The sequence below is a fragment of the Dromiciops gliroides genome, chromosome 3, assembly GCF_019393635.1.
Source record: "Dromiciops gliroides isolate mDroGli1 chromosome 3, mDroGli1.pri, whole genome shotgun sequence".
NCBI classification, from domain to species: Eukaryota; Metazoa; Chordata; class Mammalia; order Microbiotheria; family Microbiotheriidae; genus Dromiciops; species Dromiciops gliroides.
In genome coordinates, this window is record NC_057863.1 from 191,259,723 (window position 1) to 191,285,227 (window position 25,505).

At 35.9% G+C, this 25,505-nt stretch overlaps 1 protein-coding gene and 1 pseudogene across 1 annotated transcript in view; one reads left to right on the top strand and one right to left on the bottom strand.

The window, feature by feature from the left end:
* ROBO2 (roundabout guidance receptor 2) overlaps positions 1-25,505 on the top strand; it is a 788,084-nt gene that overhangs the window by 569,194 nt on the left and 193,385 nt on the right.
* LOC122745969 lies at positions 9,955-22,674 on the bottom strand (annotated as a pseudogene).

Genomic DNA, 25,505 nt, shown 5'->3' on the forward strand with positions numbered 1-25,505 from the left:
GGCTTGATTTAATGTTCTTTTTGAGGGAACAGAAGGAGAGCTCAGGCAACTCACTGGCTTCTCTTTGCCATCTTGGCTCCACCCCCAGAATTGTTTTGACCTGCAATATTGAGTTAGAGCATTGGTTTATTTTTTTGCATATAGCTATAAGTAGCTTTGATTATTTCATTTGAAATAATTTCAAATTTTCATTTTTATCATCTATCAATTGAGGAATAGCGCTTATTTTAACAAATTTTACTCAGTTCTCTATGTTTTGAGAAATGAGGAGTATCAGACAGATTTGTTTCAATTTTTTTTTCACATTTACTATGGCTAACTGTATTTCCCTCCACCCTATTTCTCCATGCCATTTACTATATTTTCTATCTTCTATCACCCTATCCCTCCTCAAAAATGTTTTGCTTCTGACTGCCTCCTCCCCCAATCTGTCTTCCCTTCTATCATCCCCCTCCATATTCCCTTCCACTCCTACTTTACTGCAGAGTAAGATAGATTATTATACCAAATTGAATGTGAGGTGAAGAGGAAATAAATACAGTCCAAAGAATGGAACACAGTAAGAGCAATGGCATGGAGATAGGAGATAGAATATCATAGGTAATACAGGGAAACAAAGCACAATAAACTTAAATATCATTAGGTTGGAACCAGATGGAAAGTTTTAAATGCCAAAAGAATTTCCATTATACCCTAGTAGCACTACAGAGCCCCTGAAAACTTTATGAATCAAGGGATTGACATGGTCAGACCAGAATTTCAGTTTGGCACCTGTGTGGAGGATGGATTGGAGGATGAAGAAACCTGAACTAGAGAGACCAATTAGAGGCTACTGAAAAAGTCCAAATAAGAGAAGATGCAATGACTATGTAAGGAGAGTGTGACATGTGGTGTTAGAACTGGCAAGAATTGGCAACATAATGGTGTTAACCTGGAAATTAAGGAAACAATCAATATAGGAGAAATAAGGTCTTTAATCAGGGCAGAGGAACTATAGCTGGTGGTATCACAAAACAAGATGTTAGGAATACCCAAAGATGGGAACAGAGGACAAGGCTTTTATGGGGTAATAGAAAAAGGGAACTAAAAACTGCTCCAGCATCATGTATAGAAACTACTTAACTACTTAATGAACCTTTAACAAAAGGAACTATAGGACTGCTCCTGAGTTAAGTAGAGATGATACTTAACTCTATATAGAAACTACTTAATGTAGGTGGAACCTTTTACATAATAATATAAAGTCCAGGGAGTAAGTTAGGGAATCATTGGGAAGGGAGAGTTTGCTTGGGGGGAGGTCCATAAGTGGATCAAGAGTTTGGAATTGACGAAGATTGTTTAGCCCCAGGAAATTCATTTGCTTGGGTAGGGGGACTGGGTGGGGATCAGTAAGTTCTCAGTAAATTTGTAGTTATCACTATATATGGGATATGAGGGAAATTGCAGCTTTGAGACTAACTCTGACACTACTAATGATCTTTTGATAGATATATGGAATTAGAGAAGGGTGAGAAAGCCTGTGAGAAAAAATAATGAACTGTGTTTTGGACGTGTTGAGTTTTCATTGCATAGGAAACATCCACTTGGACATGTTCAATAGTCAAATGTGGGATGGTATCACAGGATAGAGACTAAAGGCGGCTATATAAACTTTTGTAAGTCTTCTGAGTAGAACACTTAACTCATTGTTGTATTTATGTCCAAAGATTAATTTCCATGAAAGTATTGATGTCATAAAATTATTATGTAAGTTTCTTACTCTATATAGGTTTCTCATTTTAAACAATTGATTTCATAATTTAAAATCATTGCATTTCAGTTCAGACATTTCTTATTCATTTGGATAAAATTATTTGTAATTGGTAAGTTCCTTTTGTTGATTTCAGTTATCATGAAAACCAGTGAGAAGTTAAAATTTTCATGTGTTTTTTTTCTTTTAAAAAAGTATGAGGAAACACACGTGAGTAGGACAGTTTTGAGTGGAACATGTTGAATTTATTATGAACCTTTTGTTTCAAAAGCAAAGTATAAGGGGCAGCTAGGTGGCTCAGTGGATAGAGCACCGGCCCTGGATTCAGAAGGACCTGAGTTCAAACCTGGCTTCAGACACTTAACTAGTTGTGTGACCTTGGGCAAGTCACTTAACCCCAATTGCCTCAACAAAAAAAAAAACAACAAAAAAAAAAGCAAAGTATATTAGGTATATATGGTTATTTTGTCTTATATTTTCAATTTAGAAATGATTTTTTGAGTATTTGTTAAATGCAAAATAAAAATATAAAATTTAATAAAAGGACATATGTTTTTATTTTCCTAGCTTGGTGACCTTTGGAAAGTCACAATTCCTGTGAGATTCAGTTTTCTCATCTGTAAAGTGCATGTTATAATAGGTGCCATGTTTTTTTTTTAATAATAAATGTTTTACTTTATTGAGCTGAAATCTACATCATTGCAATGGTGACCCATTATTCCTATTTGCAAATTCTAAGGCCTAGAAAAATTGATGTAATTATTCTTCCTGATAATCTTTCAAACACTTGACACAGCTATCACATCACAGAACCACAGAGATGGATGGGGTATCATCTTGTTGAATTTATACCAGAAAAAGACTATCTAAAATATACCCTGAATTCAGGCTTTGCTTGAAGACTTCCAGTAAGAATGTGTGAGCTACCTGTTGAGACAGTCTGCTTGATGATTGTTCCACTAGGAACATATCCCTTGCTTCAAGTATTTCTTTGCAACTCCCCTCCCCCATTGCTTCTCATCATGGGTCCATTCTTCTTCCAGATGTCAAATATCAGAGAGCTGTCATATTCCCAATAGGTGCCATGTTTAGGTGCATTTTGAGTTTCAAAAGGAATAATATATGTGAAAAATATTTTGAAAATTTATAAAGAAGTATAAAATGAAATGTATTATTATTTAAAAGATGGACTTTTGGGTGTTTTATTTGAATGGAATGTGAAGAGGGCCTAGGGAGAGAGGAAATAGCCCTTTTTTTCCCAGTGAATCCAATCGTATTTTTCCTGCAATGTTATATGGTTCCAACACATGGAATACTAATTGAAGCTAAAGCTGGCAATGAGAAGTGCAGAAGGGGTTATGCAAGAGAAATTACAATTTAAAAAAAAGTCATCAGAGAATTCATGACTAGAAAAAAAGATGGGTTTATTACTCTGTGAAATTTAAAAACATCTGATAAAAAGCTTGCAGTAACTATCCCATTCACCACAGAAGCTCTTCCAAACCTTTTCACCCCTCTTCAAAGTTGCTCTTTACCCTCACCCTCTCAGATGAGGACCTTGTCTCACCCACTTGTTCAGCAGAGTGGTCCCCTGGCTCATCCCCACATTCTCACTTATCTTCAATATTTCCCTATCTAGTAGCTCATTCCATAAGGCCTATAAATATTCCTGTCTTTCCTCATCCATAAAAAATTTCTGATTTGATTCATCCATCCTCACTGATTGTCACCCCATCTCTGTCCCAACTTTCCTTGCTAAACACCTTAATAAGGTCATCCACAATGGATGATTCCACTTCCTCTCCTTTCATTCTCTTTTTAACTTTTTTTGATTTTGGCTTCTGACCTAAATACTCAACTGAAACTTCTCTCTCTAAAGTTAATAGCAATCTCTTAATTGCCAAATCTAATGACCTTTTGTGAATTCTCATCTTTCTTGAATTCTCTGCAGCCTTTGACACAGTTAATCAATCTCTTCTCCTTTACATATAGATAGATAGATAGATAGATAGATAGATAGATAGATAGATAGATAGATAGATAGATAGATAGTTTTTCTTTCTAGATTCTTGTGAAACTCTTCTTGTTCTTCTCCTATCTAAATGACCTCTCATTTCCATTTCCTTTGCTGGATCTTCATCCAAATCATGTCTCCTAATGCTATGTGTCCTGGGTCCTCTTCTCATCTCCCTACATACTATTTCACTTGGTGATCTCATTAATTTTCATGGATTCAATTGTTAATTTTATGCTGATGATTTTCAAATCTACTTATACAACCCAAACATCTCTGCTGATTTCCAGTCTTGCAGCTCCAACTACCTATCAGAAATCTCACACTAGGTACTCTAAACTCAACACGTCCAAAACTGAACTCAATTTTTTTTCACTTATAAATTGCAACTGAAGTGATACTAACGAACATATCTGATTATGTCACACATCCACCCAGCCCCCAATTAACTCTATTGATGCTTTATTTCCTCTTGGGTAAAATATAAAACCCTGTTTGGCTTTCAATGACCTTTGTAAACTGCTTTCTGATCCCTCCTCTGGTATTATTATACCTTTATTTCATTATATTTCATTAAATTTTATTTAGTTAGTTTTAGTTATTTAATTATATAATTAATAATACTTCTTCTTGCATACTCTGTGATCCAGTGACACTACCATAATTGCTCTTCCTCAAACAACATATTCCATCCAAATCCTGAAAATTTTTATTGGCTGTCCCCTGGACTGACATCTCTCCTCATTTCTACCTCCTGACTTCCTTGGTTTTCTTCATAGTTCCAACTAAAATCCCACCCTATCTAGGAAGCCTTTCCTGATGTTTCTTAATTCCATTGCCTTCTCTATGCTGATAATTTAAGATTTATCAGATAGATAGATAGATAGATAGATAGATAGATAGATAGATAGATAGATAGATAGATAGATAGATATTGTGATAAAATAATGGGATTTAGCAGATACTCAAAGACATACCTGGAGATTAATCTAAACTGATTGAATCAAGTGAGAGTGATTGACTGCTGATTAGCCTACTTCAAAGTTAACTATATTGTAATAACACTTGGCTAGCCCCTCTTAAGAAGGTATTGTTCTCAGAAGCTAGACTTTGAACTTAACTTGAGAACACCTTCAAGTTCAGTGAACCAATGGATTTGGAGGATGCCAACCAATGAGCTTGAAGCGGTGTGAAAGGACCACCTCTGTTCCAGACCTATAAAAAGCTTCCACAATTAGTTTGCTAGAGAGTTCATAATTGAAGCAGGCTAGTGGTAGAGGACTTGAGGAAGAACCCGACCAGGTTGGAACTCTAGGCTAGATAGGCCTTTTTCTTAAATTTCTGAACTCCATGTGAATACCTGTATGCTTTAATAACAGTTTAATCCCTGAAGTCTGGTGCTGAAGCTTCTAACTTAAGCCGATCACACAATATAGATTTTAAACATCACTATATATATGTATATATGTATACACACACATATATATATATATGCAGATACATATATGAAGATATAGATAAAATCTTTGTACATAGTTGTTTCCCCCATTAGACTTCATAAGCTCCTTTGGAGTAGAGATTGTCTTTTAGTTTCTTTTCATCTTCAAGACTTAGCATAGTCCTTGGCATGTGGTAGTCTGTAAGTAAATGTTTGTTGACTGGCTCATTTGTACCTATTATATTTGAAGAGACTGGTAGGCTAAGAGAGATCACAGGATTGAACTGCTGAATATTAACTTTCCTCCAACTATGAAAGGAGAGGTTCTGTATTTCAATAGTGTGGCATTGTTATCTTACAGAGGAAAGTGCATCATTTATTGTTAACAAAGTACATTGAACATCTTTATAATAAATACTGTTGAATTAATAGAATACTTAAATATTAGATTAATAGTAGAAATAGATTTTTATCAGAGTTATAACATGCAAAAATTAATTCTAAAAATGTATGTTTCAGAGACAATGGCCATAAGATAAGGAATCCTCATTTTTGTTTTGTATTAATGAGTCTTTTTTTTTTTTTTTGGTGAGGCAATTGGGGTTAAGTGACTTGCCCAAGGTCACACAGCTAGTAAGTGTTAAGTGTCTGAGGCTGGATTTGAACTTAGGTCCTCCTGACTTCAGGGCCAGTGCTTTATCCACTGTGCCACCTAACTGCCCCTATATTAATAAGCCTTAAAAAGTCCATTAAAATCTGTGGGTAAAAAAAAAGTATTATCAAGTGGAATATGACATCTCAGACAATCAAAGATGAATAGGAAGCCATTCATTCATTCACAATGTCACATTTGACTAAAATGGTAGGCTCTATTTCACTAAAATAAAAGTGCTTCATGGGTTAAATTAATACAAATAAATCCAACTATATCATATTGAAATTTTGAGGTTAAAAGATAAATCTACTTCCTGAACACAGAATTAAAATTTATGGATTATAAATGTTATTATAATTACTATTAATCTACCACTTGAATCATAGAATTGTGATGGGGATGAGGGAGTGTATAATTTTACCACAATATTTTCCCTCCTCTAATGATATTTTAAAGATTTTACTTTTCTATTTGGAAACAATAACATAAAAGTTGCTCATTCACAGGGAGATGACAATAGAGCCTTTAATGAAGAATAATGGTAATAATGTCTTTTACATGAATATGGCCTGAATCAACATCATGGACTCTGTTATATCATTTAACTCTAAGAATAAGGAGAGAGGACTGTTGTTATAATGTAAGCTGTTGTGTGATGGGAAGTTGTATAGACTTTGACATTTCTTTGACTTATCACTGAATGATATTTAAATAAGATTTGCATAGCAGTCCCTTTTTACCAAAATTCTAATAATGCTTTGGAGGGAACTGCTTCATTGAAAATTATCAAGTCAGTAATATAGGATTTCCTTCTTTTCCTTGGATAAAAGGAAAGATTTTCCATTATAAGTTGGCATTTATGAAACATTCAAGTAGTTTTTTGAATTTTTTATACAGAAAATATTTTTTCCAGGCTTTCAATATTCAAAGAATAGTTGAGAATGTTTTTTTTTCTTTCTAGCCTTCAAGATATCTGTTAGACTCATATGTCTATTTTTCTTTTAATAGGAGAATTAATTAATTAATTAATTAATTAATCTGAGAATCTGTCCTTGCTCAGTAAATATGTCTTCAGAGAAATGTAAGGAAGAGGATCTAGTAGTGTGTGGGTGTGGGAATCATCTAATGCCAGTCAAGTGACTATAGCAGTCCTCAAAGGGTACAGTCAGATGCAACTATCCCCAAATTCCCCTCTAGGAAGAGACTGTTCACTGACTTATTTCCTTATTAATTCTTTTTCTTGATTCAAAGGGAATTCAGGGTATGTCCTATAATGTAAGTAATTGACAAAATTGCGGAAATTGTCTAATCAGTTTATTGGTTCACTCTTTCATTCTTAAACCAGGGAACTCACAAGCTTAGATGAAGAGAATTGTTAAAGGCTATTTATTAGCAGTAGCATAGAAAACAGAAATAGCAAAGATACAAGTTGCAATATAAATTGCAATGGAAATTGAATTACCTCCCTTTCCTCTTCATCACCCATACCTCCATACTGGTGGGAGGGGTAACTGGAAGTTATATGGTTGGGCAGTTAAAAACACCTTCCTCAACCTATTTCAAGGAAAAAAGAGGGTCGGAGGGAGAAGGAGAGAGAAGGGTAGGGCAAGAGAAAGGAGTTATGGTCTAGACTTTGTCTCCCCAACTTTGTCTGATGATTTGACCTGTTCTCATTTCTGTTGTTAGTCCACGGTGATGGTCTCTTCATATTTCTACACTTACCTTTCCTTATCATTGAGTTAGCTCATTTGTTTCTCCCTTGTCTCTTACTGTTATATGGTCAACACATCGTTTCTACTTCTTATGCAATTGTTTCTGCTATTATCTTCATTTGGAAACAAGAGGGCCCCATTCCTATTCCCAAATTCCTTGACAGGTTTGGCAAGAGAAGCATAAAAATGGACCCAAACATACTTCTTCTTCCATAATCTTAGTGTCTTCTCCAACAGAAAGAAGCTTCCAGAAAGTCAGAAGACTTGAAATTTGGGAAACTCAGAGTGCATTGTAGTATACCACAATTACCAACACTGGGAGGAGCTATCTCTGCCCACTATAGAGGGAAATTATTACAAAATTGAAGTCTGTACCAATAAATAGTATTATGTATTATTTCTGATTAGAATAACATTAAAATATTGAGAAAATTATTACTAGTCCTCTAGGAAAAGATATTAGTTTAGAAGCAGCAAGGTGGATAAAGTACACTAGGCTTGAAGTCAGAAAGATCTAACTTCAAATGACTAAGCAAATCACTTAAACTCTATATGCCTGAGTTTTCCTGATTATAAAATGAGAATAATAATGGCACCTACCTCAAAGAGTGGCAAGAACGAAAAGAGATAACATTTTTTTTAACTTGGGTTTTTTGTTTGTTTTTCTGTTTTGTTTTGTTTTATGGGACAATGAGGGTTACACAGCTAATAAGTGTCAAGTGTCTGGGGCCAGACTTGAACTCAAGTCCTCCTGAATCCAGAGCCAGTGCTTTATCCACTGTACCACCTAGCCACCCTCAGTAGACAATATTTGGTACAATGCCTGTTAAATACCAAGCATATTATATGCATGTGTATATATATATATATATATACATACATATATATGTGTGTGTGTATATATACACACACATATATACATACATATGCATATATGTATGTGTATGTATATAAATATATACATGTGTGTATGTGTATATATGTGTGTATATTTGTATTGTTGGGAAAATTTCTAAGTCCAACAGAGGACCAAAACCAACAAAATCTCGAGGCTGAAGCAAAAGGTTTATTGAGGGAAGGCCTCACAATAAAGCCAATAGGTCTATTGAGAGATTTAATCCCACAATAAAGCTGGTTGGAACTGAAAGGCCTTGAGTTACAAAATCAATGGGTTCATATACCCTTCTAGAAGTTAATATTAATCTTAATTAGTAATTGATAAAATTAAAGCATATTCTTAGGAAATATGGGAAACTGCTAATGTGACAAATGTCAACATTTTCCAATACACTTATCAAACTTATTGTGGCAACAGGGTCATAGTTATGCTACATGACCCCATTGAGTCAAGAATACCACTGGTGAGCAGCATGACCCCCTTGAGTCAAACATAACACCCATGGTTTCTAAAATACTGTATCTTCTGATATTACTTAATGCTAGACATTGGAAAGTTAGTCAGAAGAGAGACTTAACCTATTAATACAATTTAAAAATTAGATATATAAATATAATAAATCATAATTTTAGATAATGTATTGATTATTATCTTAATTGAATCACTTATAACTATATTAAATCTCATAGATAAGGGATGGGGAAAATCTCACTCACAATATATATGTATTTACATGTGTGTACTTATGTAGATATGTATTCATGTAGATATGCATAAACATACATATGCATATATAAACATATGCATGTGTACACACATATATACATATACACATATATAAACATACACCTACAATTACACATACACACACATACATATGCATATGCATATACATAGATATATATGTCTGTCCCTTTCCTTCCTTCCTTCCTTCCTTCCTTCCTTCCTTCCTTCCTTCCTTCCCTTTTTTCCCCCATTTATTTAGAATTTTATGTTTCCCCAATTACATGTAAAAACAATTGTAATATCAATTTTTTGTTGCTGTTGAAAAAATAAGTATATATTTCATCTTCACCCTTCCAGGAATGCAAAGATCAGGAGTTGGGTTTCTCAATGCTTTGATCCAGGTATAAGGCTCACACTTCCAATCCAAATGCTGGAAAAGAATGGGAGGAAAAGGGATCCAACAGGACCAATGTTAGGCTAGAAGTTAGGTGTCCCATCCCCCTTTCATCATTAACCAGTTATCCTGATGTTCTCCTGTCCAGGGGAGACCTGAAGAAACTGAGGCTTGAAGGTTCAGTTAAAAAAACAAAAAAAGGAAAGGAATTAGGGACATTGGCATTAACATGAAGAGTAGAGTCCAGAAACAGACAAATAGGAGGCATGATGTCCTCTCTTCCTTATTCCAAGGGGTATCCCTGTTCTCAATCTAGTGAGGTGAAGGGTGAAGGCTCTGGAAAGGCACTTGTGAGGAAATCAGGACCTCAGTTGATTGGTTCATATTTTGAGTAGCATCTATGTTGTAGTAGCAGAAGGATCAGGCTCCCTCCTACCAGCAGAAGCCCCGGGGCCACCAGAACAACCACCATTATTCCCAGGACCAGAGGTGAGAAGGAATCCACTGGGGGGATTCCTATGCCCAAGAGAGCAGACCAACTGAGGTATTGATGGTCCTCATAGGCTGGACCAAGTAGAGTCTCCAATTGTCAGGTTGAAGGTGCAGAAGTTAATGGAGGGGCTGAAGAAGGCTCTAACAATAGGTGACTGTGGAAGTAGGGTAGCCAAGGTGGAACTGGGTTGGGATATTTGGCAGGGAAGGGTTGTTTTAAGAGCTGGCTGCTTCTGTGAGAAGGCTACAGGCCGCCACTGCAGGAAGCCTTCCAGTGGGGAATGCCACAGTAACATCCATCTGGAACACTGCAGGGCAATATTCATCATCAATGGATTCCTGCTCCTTTAGTGGGGGGCATTGGGAATCCAAGACTGGAGTTGCCACCTCCAGCCCAAAAAGGGAGTAGTTTCCATGAAGAACAGCCCCAGACAGGACCAGCTCTAGCTAGGAGATGTCTGCTGTATGCAAGAGTTGAGGGAGACCAGCTGGACGACCAGAACCAGAGAAAGAATGAACCTTGAATGAGAGGCTGCCATTGGTGAAGGCCCCCAAGGGATCCTCTGAAGGTCAACCCCAGAATGTGGCACTCAGGGTAGTGGGGTCAAGCGTGCTATTGACATCATCCCAGGAGAAGTTGGCCAGGAGGTAGGGTGTGTAAGGCTTTCCCAGGGACCATCCTTTACTTCTGAACTGTTGGTACTGTCAAACTCAAACAGCCTGGGGAAGATGAAGGCTGAGGAAAATTGAATACTATCAGCAGGGAGCACAGTCAGGCTCCCTTCAGGTGCTAGAGACAGCAGGCAGGTCCAGTTGACACTCAGGACACTGTGAGGGGTGTTTGTGGCCAGAAAGAGCACAGCTGGGGGTCCCAGGCTGCTCCAGATGTAGTAAATTGGAGAGTTGGCTCCCACATCCTGGATGTGCAACAGGTTTTATGAGGGGTCCATCTGTCCTGGGATATCCTCCCCAGACACCCAGTGGGTCTGGTCCCTGAGCAGGCTGACAGGGGCTCGGAGCATCAGCAGGCGCTGGAGGAAGAGCAGAGAGCAACTATGCAGAGAGACCCCCTGGGCCCAGGGTCAGTAACATCCATTTTTATAACTTCGAATTCCAAATTCTCTTCCTTCCTCCCACCACCCCTTAAGAACTCAAGCAATTCAATATAAGTTATACATGTGTAGTCATGCAAAATATTTCCAGAAGAAAACAGCCAAAAAACCTTAAGAAAAAGAAACTAAAAAAAATATATGCTTCAATGTGTATTCAGATACAATCATTTCATTCTCTGGAGATGAATCACATCTTTCATAAGACCTAGGGTGATTTAAAAAAAAAAAAACAGTTGCAAATGCTTTTCTTCTCTCCACACCAAATGAGAAGGTAAGACATGTGATGCCCATTTTCATTGTTCTTCTGGTTCTGTTCACTTCACTTTGTTCCCAGGTTTTTCTGAAACAATTTCCTTCATTTCTTCCAACACCATAGTATTCTATATACCATAACTTGTTCAGTCTTTCCCCAGTTGATGGGAATCTCCTGTTTCCTTTATTTGGTTTTTGCCAACTTAAAAAGAGCTGGCATAATTATTTTTGTACTTATGAGTCCCTTTCCTTTTACTTTGAACTTTTGGGGATACAAATTTGTAGTTGTATTGCTGGATTCTTGGACACAGTTCCAAATTGTTCATCAGAATGATTGGACTAGTTTACAGCTCCACCAGTAATGCATTAGTGTGCCTATTTCCGCACATCTGCTCCAGTGTTTGGCTATGAGGTGATCCTTCAAAATTGTTTTAAATTACATTTCTCTAATTAGTGATTTAGAGCTTTTTAAATGACTAATGACAGCTTTGTTTTCTTCTTCTGAAAACTTCCTGTCCCTATTCCTTGACTATTTATCAATTTGAAGATGGGTCTTATTTTTATAAATTTGGCTTAGTTCTCTCTGTATTAGAGAAATGACAACTTTATCAGAGAAACTTACTGTAAATATTTTCTTCCCGATTTCCTGCTTTTCTTCTAATTTTAACTACCTTGGTTTTATTTGTGCAAAACCTTTTTAAGTTAATGTAATCAAAAGTAGCTATTTTACCTCCTGTGAACTTCTCTACCTCTTATTTGGTTATAAACTCTTTCCCTATCCATAAATCTAACACATTTGCTTATTTCCCCCATAAGGTGTTACTAATGTGACAAATGGAAAAAAAAAAAAAGGAAACATTCCTTCAATTACACAATTGCATTGAAATGTAAATTTCAGATTATTGTTAACTTTTCGAGTTGAAGAAGGTGGGGTAAGGTGAATTGGAAATCTTTTTTGTTACAAATTGTGCTAATTCTATGTAAAAACAAAAACAAGACTAACATTCATTTTAGATGGAAAAGGAAAAGCACAAAGCACTTATTTATTTCCCTCTTTTTAATGATTATATCTCAACTGCATTGCACATGGCAAAATAAGGTGTTAACATATTTTATATGTTAAATTTAGGTATAATTGACATTGTTACAGAGTTGTGGGGTTTTGTTTTGTTATTAGACTCATGTATTGTCATTTCAAACCTCAGGCTTTTTTGTTAGATCATTTTCTTTTGCTCATAATGTCCTCCAACACACGTTCCCTAAAGGCACATATATGTTTAAGATTGAGGTTAGCAATTATTTATAGAGGGAGATCTTTTATAAGGTTATAAAAAAAAAACAACCTCACTTTTGGGGAAAGCTGGGTGGCACAGTGGATAAAGTGCCAGTCCCGGATTCAGGAGTACCTGAGTTCAAATCCAGCCTCAGACACTTGACACTTACTAGCTGTGTGACCCTGGGCAAGTCACTTAACCCTCATTGCCCTGCAAAAAAAAACCTCAAAAAACCAAACCCCTCACTTTTAAAATAGAAAAAAACACTATAAATTTAGAAGGTAAATTGTAGAGTCTGCAAAAATGTCTAACAGGACTTAATATTAATGGACAACTAAATTAAAACTAAAGTAAAAAATAGATCTGTGTGATATTTGCACTGTATAGTACCCTAATCAATCTTATCCTCATTTATATTTCTAGATATTTAAGTAGAAATGGTATAAATCATGTAAACATTATTCCTTATTTGTGTACACCAGCAGGCTTCTCTTTCCCTTAGCAACCATAAAATAATTATAAACAGGAAATTTACTTGTATTGCATGAGGTATAACAATTTTGCTATATCATCCTTGGTTTTAGCTACATTGTCTTTTTAATTATGGACTCAACCCCATCCCACTCCTCCTCTCACCAAACTGTCTGTCTCAGAAAGATTAACATTTTTAAATAGGAAATTAGAGTAAGGAAAATGGTGTTATTAATAGCCAAAGTTAGAAAAAAGTGTTACTGTTCTCTATGTATTTTCCATGTCTGACAAGACTAAATGAAGTTTCCAGTGAATTGTTTTCACTTTTAAATATAGCACATAGATAGCATATGGTCAATTCCAAAATGACACATGGATATTTAATACAATGGGGAAAAAACAAAATAAGTGTTATAAAACCTACAATGCAAAAAATTATAATTTTAAATTTTATTGAAAAAAATTTAAAGCATAGTCCTTTAAATTTCAGTAGACTTATATAAAGCATAATTATCTAGAAAAAGATATAAAATTGAGATTATATATATACATATATAAATGTAGCTAGTTGTTCTGTTTTCCAAATGTCATGTAAACTGCTCTTCTGTTAATTGTTCTGATAGCAGTGCTGTTCACAACAAATGCTTCAAAAATATTGAACAGGTGCTCAGAGATTATGCTCTGGAAATCAGCTTTCTTCCCAGATACTACTCCCTTTCAAGGACATGTAGTAGTTTGATTTCCTAATAAATAATCACAATGATAAGGTTGAGTGATATAAACCTTGCAATTTTAAAAAATGCATTTAAAAAGATCCCTTTACACGATGTAAGCTTATAATAACAATGTATAAAATATAGATTTCTAAAGACTGGTAAAAGTATGCTAGCTATTATTGCAGAACTATGAAATAAACAAACAAAAAATATAAATGATGTTTTACTTTTTCTCACTAAATTTAAGACATGTAGCTTTATTATTTTAAGAATTAAAAATGAGGGGTTACTAAAAAAAATAGCCAAGTATAGTGAGAATGCTGGATAACTAATTATGTTGTATTTATTATAGTTAAATCAATTTGATTGTGACCTTGAGAATCTGTTGAATATAGACAGTGATAAGTGACTTCTGTCTAGCAATTAAGTCACTTTTGAACAAAAACAAATCATATTGATTTTTTATTAAAAGTGATCATGGCATTATTAATTTTTTCAGAAAAAAAATTAGAAAAACCTGCTAATAAGGGTAATGAAAGTATAAAATGTTATTTTTCGTGTTAATTTCTCACTCTTGCATTTTACCGTGGTACTTGCTCAATATGTCTTCACCATCTTTTCTATCCCCTGCCATCAACTTTGATCAAAGACTACAATCTCTACTATAATCTATTAGAGAGAAGAAGAGAACATTTATAAGTCAGGCATAAAGAATACACATACAAGTTAGCAAGATACTTCCTAACTGTAAGGTGCTTTCAGTCTAGCAGGAAAATACAGTTAGGTGGAAAGTAGGGGATGGGGTAAGAGAGAAAGGTACTGTGGTTTAAAGTCACTGAACTATGAAAATCAGTATGTTTAGGAGTAGAAAAATGAGTAGAAAGGAAGAGGATAGAAGGGAATTAAATTAACATTTATGTAGTATCTAACTCTGCTAAGCATTTTATAAATATTAACTCATTTGATCCCCCTAACAATCCTTCAAGGTAAGTGCTATTAAAAAATTTTATATGTGAGGAAACTGCGATGACAGGCATAGTTTAAGTGACTTGTCCATAGTTACACATAGAGTAAATGGCTGAAGCCAGTTTTGAATTCAGGTCCTCCTGACTCAAGGCCCAGTACTTTTTCCACTGCCAATAGTAGGTCACTGGACTTGGAATCAAAAAGACTGGGGTTCAAATAATAGTAACTTTTAGCCATCTCTGCTATTCTTCAATCCCAGGCAAATCCTATCATTTGTCTTCTCTGTCCCTATTCCAAAGTAGATGAATGCTATAAGACCAAGTCGTGAAATCATAATACTTGGATCTCAATTAGCCCTCAGTGCTAAAGAGAAATCTTTTTATTCATATCTCATGTTCTGAACAGTGCCCATTCAAAATAACCCCCATCTCTCTGATTCTTTATCTTTATCTCCTTTGCTAGTACTTCAAATGCATATTAAATTCCCAATATTTGCAAAATATAGTATATCATCAGTCTCCACTCCCTTTGATGTAGGTGTTCCACAAATTACTGACCCTAGTCTTCTTCTGTTTTTATAGAGATTTCATCCATTCCCATACACAGTGGATCTTTTGTTCAATTGAATCCTAAATCTAAACTTCTACGTTTAGTGTCTTCCCAAGGTCCCAGTCCCATACTTCTACCTCTTTTCTTCATATCTCTTCCTAAAAATCTTTCTAGTATTTCAGATGGAACATGTATAAAACCAACCTCATTATCTTCCCCATAAATTTTTTCTTTCTTTAATTTTCTATTTATCTTTATGACACCTACATCCTTACAACCACTTGGGCTTATAATTTTTGACTCTGACTTCTCTCAAAATCCCACATCCAGTCAATGAATTCTGACCTGAAAATATTGTATGGGCTTATGGACTTATTGAAACTGCTGAAGCATAAAAGTATGCAATGTACCCAGTCTTTGACACTGTTGACACAGTTCAGGTCCAGGGCAAGAAATCTATCTCTATCTCTATCTCTATCTCTATCTCTATCTCTATCTCTATCTCTATCTCTACCTATATCTATATATAGATATACTTATCTATCTCTATCTCTATATCCATAGCTATCTAGATGATATAGAGACAGAGATAGAGATATATGTATGTATGTGTATATGTATGAATGTATGTATGTGTGTATAGATGTATATAGATGTATATAGATGTGTGTGTGTGTGTGTGTAGCTATCCCTTTAAAAAATAATAAAGACTTTCTAAAATAATTTGGGTGATACACAACTCTCTGACTCTTGCTTATTGACCACCTAGACAGAATCTCTTTCCACGACCTTTTTCCTATACCGTGAATCCTTAAAATTTGAATACTACCTGTTATCTTCCCCTTCTTTATGCCTTCCTGTACTGACCTTTTAAATCTTCTCTTCTCACAAAAGACTTTCCTTTACTCCACTAATCCTTTGCTTGTCCAATCATCATCACTTTAAAGAGATGGTTAGGGAACATCTAGCAAAGGAAGTGCTGATTACAAATATGGCTTCATCGGGGCAGCTAGGTGGCACAGTGGATAGAACACCGGCCCTGGAGTCAGGAAGACATGAGTTCAAATCTGGCCTCAGACACTTGACATGTACTAGCTATGTGACCCTATGCAAGTCATTTAACCCCAATTGCCTCACAAAAAAATTAAATAACATTCAGGGGCAGCTAGGTGGGGCAGTGGATAGAGCACCGGCCCTGGATTCAGGAGGACCTGAGTTGAAATCTAGCCTCAGACAATTAACACTTACTAGCTCTGTGACCCTGGGCAAGTCACTTAACCCCAATTGCCTTACCAAAAAAAAAGCCCAAAAAACAAACACAACAAAAACAACAACAACAACAAAAAATACAGCTTCATCAAGAACTATTTATGTGAGAAAATTTTATTTCCATTTTTAACTGATTTTAAATTAGAAGATGATAGGGATGCCATAGATATTTATTTGTTTACTTGTATCAAAGCATATGACCAGTATCCTTATGGAAAAGATGGAGAGATATGGACTAGAGAGTCATATTATATAGATTTAGGACTACATGGTTGGTTATAAATACCAATAGTTTCTATGTGCCCATAGTACCAGTAGTATCTATGGCTGAAATATGAGGGTTGCACAGAAGGATACGTCTGACTCAGGAAATAGAATGATGCATTTCTCTACTATATACAAAAATCACAATTCCATAAACTCACAATGTAAATAATCTTGTAGAATTTTGTCCAGAAGTATATAGTTATGTTAAAGAATGGAATATGAGCTAAGATATCATTTGCCTCTACACAAATACCAGACACAACATTTAATAATCATATAAAACACTATATAATACAATGAATGAATGAATGAATGAATGAATGAATGAATGAATGAATGAATGAAAACAGCATTTAGTAAACAATTTCTATATGCCAAGCATTTTTCTAAGTGAAATTAGTACAAAGAGAAAAAGCAAGAGAGTCTGCTCTCATGGAGCTCACACTCTAATTTGGGGAGACATATAAAATATACTTTCACTATAGGACATATGGTAAATTCTGGAAGACTTCAGGGTATAGTACTTGGACAGTGACAAAGCCCAGAGGTCCTCATTACCTTAGTAGGTCAAATAACAGTGTTAGGAGGCTATAGGGCATAGTGATAGAAAAGATGGTAAGTCCTGAAGGACTTTGGGAGCAGTGGCTAGGGTAGGTGGTATGTATTAGAGATCTTCTATCTCATCAGAAGGAATAGAATTTTTAATCCTCTCTCATCTAAGCAATGTATGCAATCAAGCATCCTGGGTGAAGGTAAATTGGAAAGTATACTTGATGGCAACAAACATTCTCACCACTTAAATGTCCTGCATCACCTTTAGAGTGGGCTCAGGGTGAAGGGGAAGAATATAAGGGAAGAAAGATGGACTCAACCCTTAGAATTTATTCATAAGCCTACCCCTCATGAACTGAAGTCAGTGCACATATTTATTGAGTATATTCTATGTAAAATAGGCTAAGTACCTTGCAGAAGTCAGAAAACACGAGTGGCTTGGCCTTAACTGGCCTATGAGGTCTCTTACAAATTTGGGTCTATGATCCTACAAAATTATGATCTTTGTCCTCATGAAATATATATGCTAGCAAAATACATCCATATCACTCATAGTCCAGATGACATCTAAAGAATCTTGCTCTGGACTTCTGAAGACTAAATTCAAAAGGAACCTGGATCCTAAAAGAAGAGAAAAGGACTTTTCTCAAACTGTCTCCAATTGTCCCCACTCCATATTTCTGAGGAATATCTTTAAAGAAAATTTATCTGTTTTCTGTCTGAAGATCCCCTAAAAGGAACTAACAGAATCCTTTCTCAAAAAGGTATCCCAGGGGCAGCTAGGTGGCACAGTGGATAGAGCACTGGCCCCGGATTCAGGAGTACCTGATTTCAAATCCAGCCTCAGACACTTAACACTTACTAGCTGTGTGACCCTGGGCAAGTCACTTAACCCCAATTGCCTCACCAAAAAAAAAAAACCAAACAAACCCAAAAAACAATAAAGTGTTTATAATAGGAATGTCCTTTGCATTAAAAAAAAAAAAGGTATCCCACCACAAAAGAAATACTTGGGAAAAATAAAAGATTCAAAAGTGTGCATTGAGAAATACTTAAAGCTATATAGGATGTTATGAGGAATTAATGTTATCAAAAAGTCAATCAATCTAGGGGCAGCTAGGTGGCGCAGTGGATAGAGCACAGGCCCTGGAGTCAGGAGTACCTGAGTTCAAATCCGGCCTCAGGCAATTGACACTAGCTGTGTGACTCTGGGCAAGTCACTTAACCCCAATTGCCTCACCAAAAAAAGAAAAAAAAAGAAAAAAAGTCAATTAATCGATAAACATGTATTAAGTATCTACTATGCTCCAACCACTGTTTTAAGTATTGGATTCCAAAGAAATGTAAAAAATCATCCATGCTCTAAAAACATCAGTCTAGTAAGGGAGATAATATGCAAACAACTATGTAAAAATCAATTTATGTAGAGCATAAATTGGAAATGATCAAAAGAAGGAAAACACTGGAATAATGGGGAATCAGAAATGGTTTCCTACAGAAGGCCAGATTTTACCTAGTAAATCAATCAGTATGGTGGTAGCATCAGAATAAAGAAGTGAGGATAAATGAGAGATGATACAAAAACAAAATGGATAGGCTTTTGCAAACAGATTGAATGTGGTGGGAAGTTGAGAGAGTAAGGAGTAGGGGATAGCATCAAGTTTGTGAGCCTGGGTGACAGAAGAATAAACAGCAATAGGAGAGTTAAGAAAAGGAGAGGTTAGGAAGGAGGAAATAATGGGTTCAGTTTTGGGTATATTGAATTATAGATATCTCTGGGACATCCAGTTTGAAATGCCTAACAAGCAATTGGAGATGTGAGCACAATTTTCTCAGGAATGATTCAAAGCACACAGCTTCTTATAGTGAAAAGCTTGCTGGATTTGGAATCAAAGGATCACCTATCGAATCCTAGCTATGCTTTTTTTTTTTTTTTTTTGCTGGGCAATGGGGGTTAAGTGACTTGCCCAGGGTGACACAGCTAGTAAGTGTCAAGTGTCTGAGGCTGGATTTGAACTCAGGTACTCCTGAATCCACGGCCAGTGTTTTAACCACTGCACCATCTAGCTGCTGCCTCCTAGCTATGCTTTTTATAAATATGTGACCCTGGAGAAAGCACAACCTCTCTTCTTTCTGTCTCTGTTCCTACTCTGAGGTATTTATTTTGAAAGGTACTGCAAAGGTGAAATCAACAGGACTTGGCAACAGATTGGATATGAGAAGAGAGAGATAGTGAGGAGTTGAGGTTGATGCCTATATTATGAACCTGGGGGACTGGGAAGATGGTAATGTCCTTGACAGTAATAGGGATGTTTAGAAGCAGGGAGAGTTTGAGGGGGAAAATATGTTGAGTTTTGAACATATTTATTTTAAGACGCCTACAGAACATCTAGTTCAAGATGTCTGAAATGCCGTTAGATATGTGAGAATGGAAGTCACCAGAGCTGTTTGGGCTAAATAGGAATCCAATTTTAATCATCAACATAGAGGTGGTAACTAAATCTAAAGAAGCTGATGAAATGACCAAGTAAAGTAGTATAGAGAGGCAAGACAAGGGGGCCTATGACAGAAACCTGAGGAACTATAATAGTATGGCCTGGATAAGGAACCAGCAAAGGAGACTTAGAAGGAAAGAGTGGTTTCCCAAATACCTAAAGAAAAGAGAGCATCAAGGAGAAGAAGGTAATCAGTAGTGTTACAGACTGCAGAGCAGTAAAGAAGGAGGAAGATTTAGAAAAGAGCACTGGATTTTGCAATTAAGAAATCATTGATAACTTTGAAGGAAACAGTTTTGGTAAAATAATGAAGTCAGAGTGAGAAAAAGTGAAAGTGAAGGCAACTATTGTAGATAGATTCCTCAAAGAGTTCAACCACAAAGGGCAGAAAAGGTAATGGATGATAGAGCAGATAGAAGGATCAAGTGATGTATTTTTTGAGGATAAAGGAGACATGGGCATAGTTCTAGGCAGCTTGGAAGGAGCCAGTAGAGAAAGAGAGATTGAAGATAAGCCACTGATAGGAGATGACAGACAGAACAATTGGAGATGGGATAGAGTGGGATTTCTATTGAAGGTGAATGGGTTTGTCTTGGTTAAACCACTTATTTGGGTAAGAAGGGTAAAGGAAGAGAAATTGATAGAATACATCTGAGTGGATATCAGATAGGAAAAAGGAGTTCACAGAAAACGACATTATTTTCTGTAAAATGTGAAACTAAGTTCTCAATTGATAGGGCTGGAAAAGGAGGAGACATGGAGGTTTTGTGAGGGATGAAAAATCTTTGGAAAAGTTGTTCTGGAGAGCAGGATAGTGAGTTGATTAGTGAAATGTAGAAAGATTGCCTAGAATCATTGAAAGCCCAAATGAGGTCTCTGGGAAAGTTTTCTGGGGAACCTGAAGGATTTTCTGTCCAAGTGTGTTCTCCCATATTTTGAACTAAAGAATCTCATGAGGTCCTCATAGTAGTTACCAAAGACCTCACAAATGCAGTCAGAGCAAGCCATTCAACTGTGTTCTTTTGCAAGGACCTAGAGCTACCAGAGGTGATAGTGGGCCTGGAGATTACACTCATCCCCCCACACACACACCCAAAAATGCAAATGTATATGAATTTCACAAGGAAACAACATTTTACAAAATTATCATAGATCACCCTCACCTACTTGTTGCTTCTAAAGACATATCCAACCCAAAATAATTAGAAAAGAACAAAATTGAAATAAAATAAGCCTAATCCCCAATTAATTCCAGATGTATGTGGCTCTCAGTTGAGAAACCAAACTTTTAGTCCTGGGTGAAAATCCCTCTGTAGGTCCCTCAAGAACATTCATCTCTCCAATGAATGCAGAAGGCAATCCTGATAGGAATCCTTGACAAACTCTCTAGGAATGCCTATGTGATGATTAAAAAGTTGAGAAACACAGATTCTGCAGAATTTGATCATTTTTTTAATGAGGCCAACAGGTTATTGCATGGTCATTTGGCCATCTCTCTCAGACCAAAGACAGCAGACTCACAGTTCATATACTCTTAAAAACATGAGGTATTCAAACAGCAATCAAATCTAATCTGTTAACAGTATTGGAGGTGGACTATATTTTAAAAAGGGTTGAATATCTCTATAGTGAGACTCCCGTTGCTTTAGGCTATCAATTAAAAGAATGTGTACCCTTTTTTAAAGAGAGGGCCTTTGCTATCTAAACAAGAGAATCTGTCTCCACCCAAGCTTGAGTAGAACACAATGAGCTTCCCCACTTTAGATTAAATTCCTTGCCAGGTTAGGTGGGTTCTGAACAAGATGGAGGAGAGTCAATGCAATCTTATTATCAGTGATTGAGATTAATGAAAAAGTGGACTGTCAGGACTTTGGAAGAAGGGTAGAACTCTGAATCTCTCCCCCCCCCAAATTATTGGTTATTAATAATTATTTCTCACACCTGCAAAACAGAGCACTGCAAATTTGTCTAGTACATCCCAACAAAGCCATAAAGTATTCTAAATGGAGGTTGAACTCACCTAACAATTGGACTCAACAAATTCAGATAAGCTCTGAATTTGTCGGAGCTTCCCCCAAAAGGGATTAAGCAATTAAAATTCAATGAACCAGGGGCGGCTAGGTGGCACAGTGGATAAAGCACCGGCCCTGGATTCAGGAGTACCTGAGTTCAAATCCGGCCTCAGACATTTGACACTTACTAGCTGTATGACCCTGGGCAAGTCACTTAACCCCCATTGCCCTGCAAAAAAAAAAAAAAATTCAATGAACCAAACCCTTCAGATTCCAGATGAACACCCAGAATATATTTACAAGTTAGGGAAAGTGTGAGTGACATTCATAGTCCTCCAGCTTCAAACAATGAAGGCCATTTTTGGTCTCATCAAAGCTCAGACATACAGAGTTAGTTACTCTTCCTCCTGACAAGTCAAATTAGCCAGATTCCCACTTGGACCAAGCCACTCTAAAGGGCCCTTAGGTAAAACATGGCAGCTTGTATTATTCATCTTTCTCCTTTTCCCCACAGATTTGAAAAGAAATAAATCTAGAGGTATAATAATTTTTAATAAACAATTGCAAAGGGGAGAGAACTTCCCTTCCTTACCTCCCTTCCTTACCATCATACTTTGCATCTGAATTCCCCACAATGCCCCCAAATAGGGATGAAGTCATGTCTTATTAGTCCTTATAGTCAGAGAGTGGACATTTCATGTTTTTACTGATGTTTTCTTTTTCATTTGTCTTCTTTTCTTCTTTCTCTTCCTCCTTCTTTCTTTTGGTTTTGTATAAAGTGCTCAATGATAAGTACTAATAAGGAATTGTTCTATCAATCACAAGTACTTCAGCACTGAGCCATAGTACATTTGTATCCCCATGGAGTCAAATTACCCAAGCACAGTTCTAAGAGAGAATGTCACAGTTCAGCAAATCAAATCTTACCCCTGTTATAATAATATGTGGTACAGGAGATATGTGTAATAATAAAGGGATAAACAAATACAATGGTGATTCAAAGGTGAAATATATCAAAACAATGTGATATAATGGGGCAAGTACTAAATTTGTGGCCATAGGATGGGGTTCAAATCCCATATCTGTTTCTTACTCTTTATGTTCTTTTAACCTCTCTGTGCCTTAGCTTCCTCATCTGTAATTTCTGAGATCCTTTCTATCAGTAAATCTGTGGTCTTCTGACATTTTACTTCTAAGAAGAACAGAGAAAATTAAACTTCTAATTTGTTTAACCAAAATTATTTATAAGAATACTTTCATGAGGAATATTCACCAGATATTTAGCTTTTGAATCACTTGATTCATTCATTCATTTGTTTGTTTGTTTATTCATCCATCCATCCATTCATTCCTTTATCTATTTATTTATTCATTCATTCATTTACTTACTTACTTATTTATTTATTTATTTATTTATTTTTGTGGAGCAATGAGGGTTAAGTGACTTGCCCAAGGTCACCCAGGGTCACACAGCTAGTAAGTGTCAAATGTCTGAGACCAGATTTGAATTGAGGTCCTCCTGAATCCAGGGCTGGTGCCTTATCCACTGTACCACCTAGCTGACACCTTGAATTACTTTAAATCTTTTTAGTAGTCTATTTTTTTAAAGGAGATAGCATGCGTTATGATAATTATTATAAAAAATCATTTTTTTCATCTTGTTCCATGAAGTTCAGATATAAACAGCTATCCTACTATTATTACTGTATGTAATTACTGTGTGTGTAGAAACTATTTTATGTACTTAATAGGCAGCTACTGTAGCACAATGGATAGAGTGCTAGATCTGAAGTCAGAAACACAGAGTGGGAAGTCAGCCTCAGACAGTTACTAGCTTTGTGATTCTGGGCAAGTCACTTGATATCTGTTTGCCTCAGTTTCCTCAACTTTAAAATGGGGAAAATAATGTGACTTGAACATTATGAGTTTTGTGTATGATGGTCATATCTATTAAAATATCATCAAGGTGTTTTTTTTAAATAAATCAATTATTACCGTGGTAGTTATTTTTATTACGCACATCTTTCAATGAAGTTCACAAAAGAAAAAATAACAAAAACAAACAACTCAGAATATGGGAGCACAATACTCCTAGAATTAACACTGAAATCAAAACCATCTTGCAATTTTTTAAAATTAGATAAATGAATAGAAGAAAATACACATGGAACAATAAAAGACAGTGAAATTCAAACTAAGGAAATCTAAATGAGCATGAACTTAATATTAATAAGAGTATTATAAAATATAAACTTGATCATATGACTATAAAAGGCTTTTACAAATATTCTCCTTGTTTTAAAAACTAAGTATAAAACACAATCTCAAAAGCATGAAAATCTCTATGAAAATAAACCCATACCATTAATTTCAAAATGTATATGTAATATCATAGAAATCCTATGTAACCTCTGAACTGACATTAATACTCTGAGTAAATTCAGAACACTTTTGATTCCGATATTTAAAATCCCCAATACTCATATCAATACCTTGCTGTTTACTTCTACATTTCTGTAAAATATATACCCTTCCATGGCAAAAGAAGCAGAGTCTTGAACTATGTTGATGATTGTCATGTTTATTCAGCTTAAGTTTTTCTTCTTTAACCCCTCTATATTGTCTGTCAGTCTTTTCACCATACAAATGCTTTATAAGATTACTAATTAAAGACTCTGGAGAGGAGGGGAGGGACCAGCGCAATTTGAATCAAACTTGATTTTGAACTCAGGCCTTTGAAATTGTTTTGGCCAACTGCACTGCTAAAAAGAGCCAAGTCTGTCACCATTGTTCATTACACCATGCTGCTGTTACTGTATACAATGTTCTCCTGCTTCTGCTCTTCTCAGTCAGCATCATTTCATATAAGTCCTTCCAGGTCTTTCCAAACTCCCCTTGCTCATCATTACTTTTCACATTGATTTTTAAAAAAACTTTGTGTTCTAAATTTTCTTCTTCCCTCCCTCTTCATCCCTCCCTGTGAAATCCAGCAATTCAATATGTCATATATGTGCAGTTATGCAAAACATCTTCTCATTAGTTAGAAAATAGACAAAATACCTTTAAAAAGAGGAGCTAACAAAATCATACTTCAATCTGTATTCAGATACCATTAGTTCTATCTCTGTTGATGGTTTGCATTTTTCATACGTCCTTCTGATTGCATCCTGCTCATAATTTCTTTCACAGTTACTATTGTAAACTGTATTACTTAATCCCTCCCCTTGATATTTATTCTATTATCTATCTTCCTTCACCGTACCCTTCCTCAAAAGTGTTTTGCTTCTTACTGCCCCCTGCCCTAATCTTCTCTTCCTTCCATTGCCTCTCTACCCCCATCCCCTTCCCCTCCTACTTTCCCACATGGCAATATATAATACTATGCCCTCTTGAGTATGTAAATTATTCCATCTTTGAGCCAATTCTGAAGAGAGTTAGGCTCACTCTCTCTCCCTTAGAGCAGGGATTTTTGAAACTTTTCTGCCTCATAA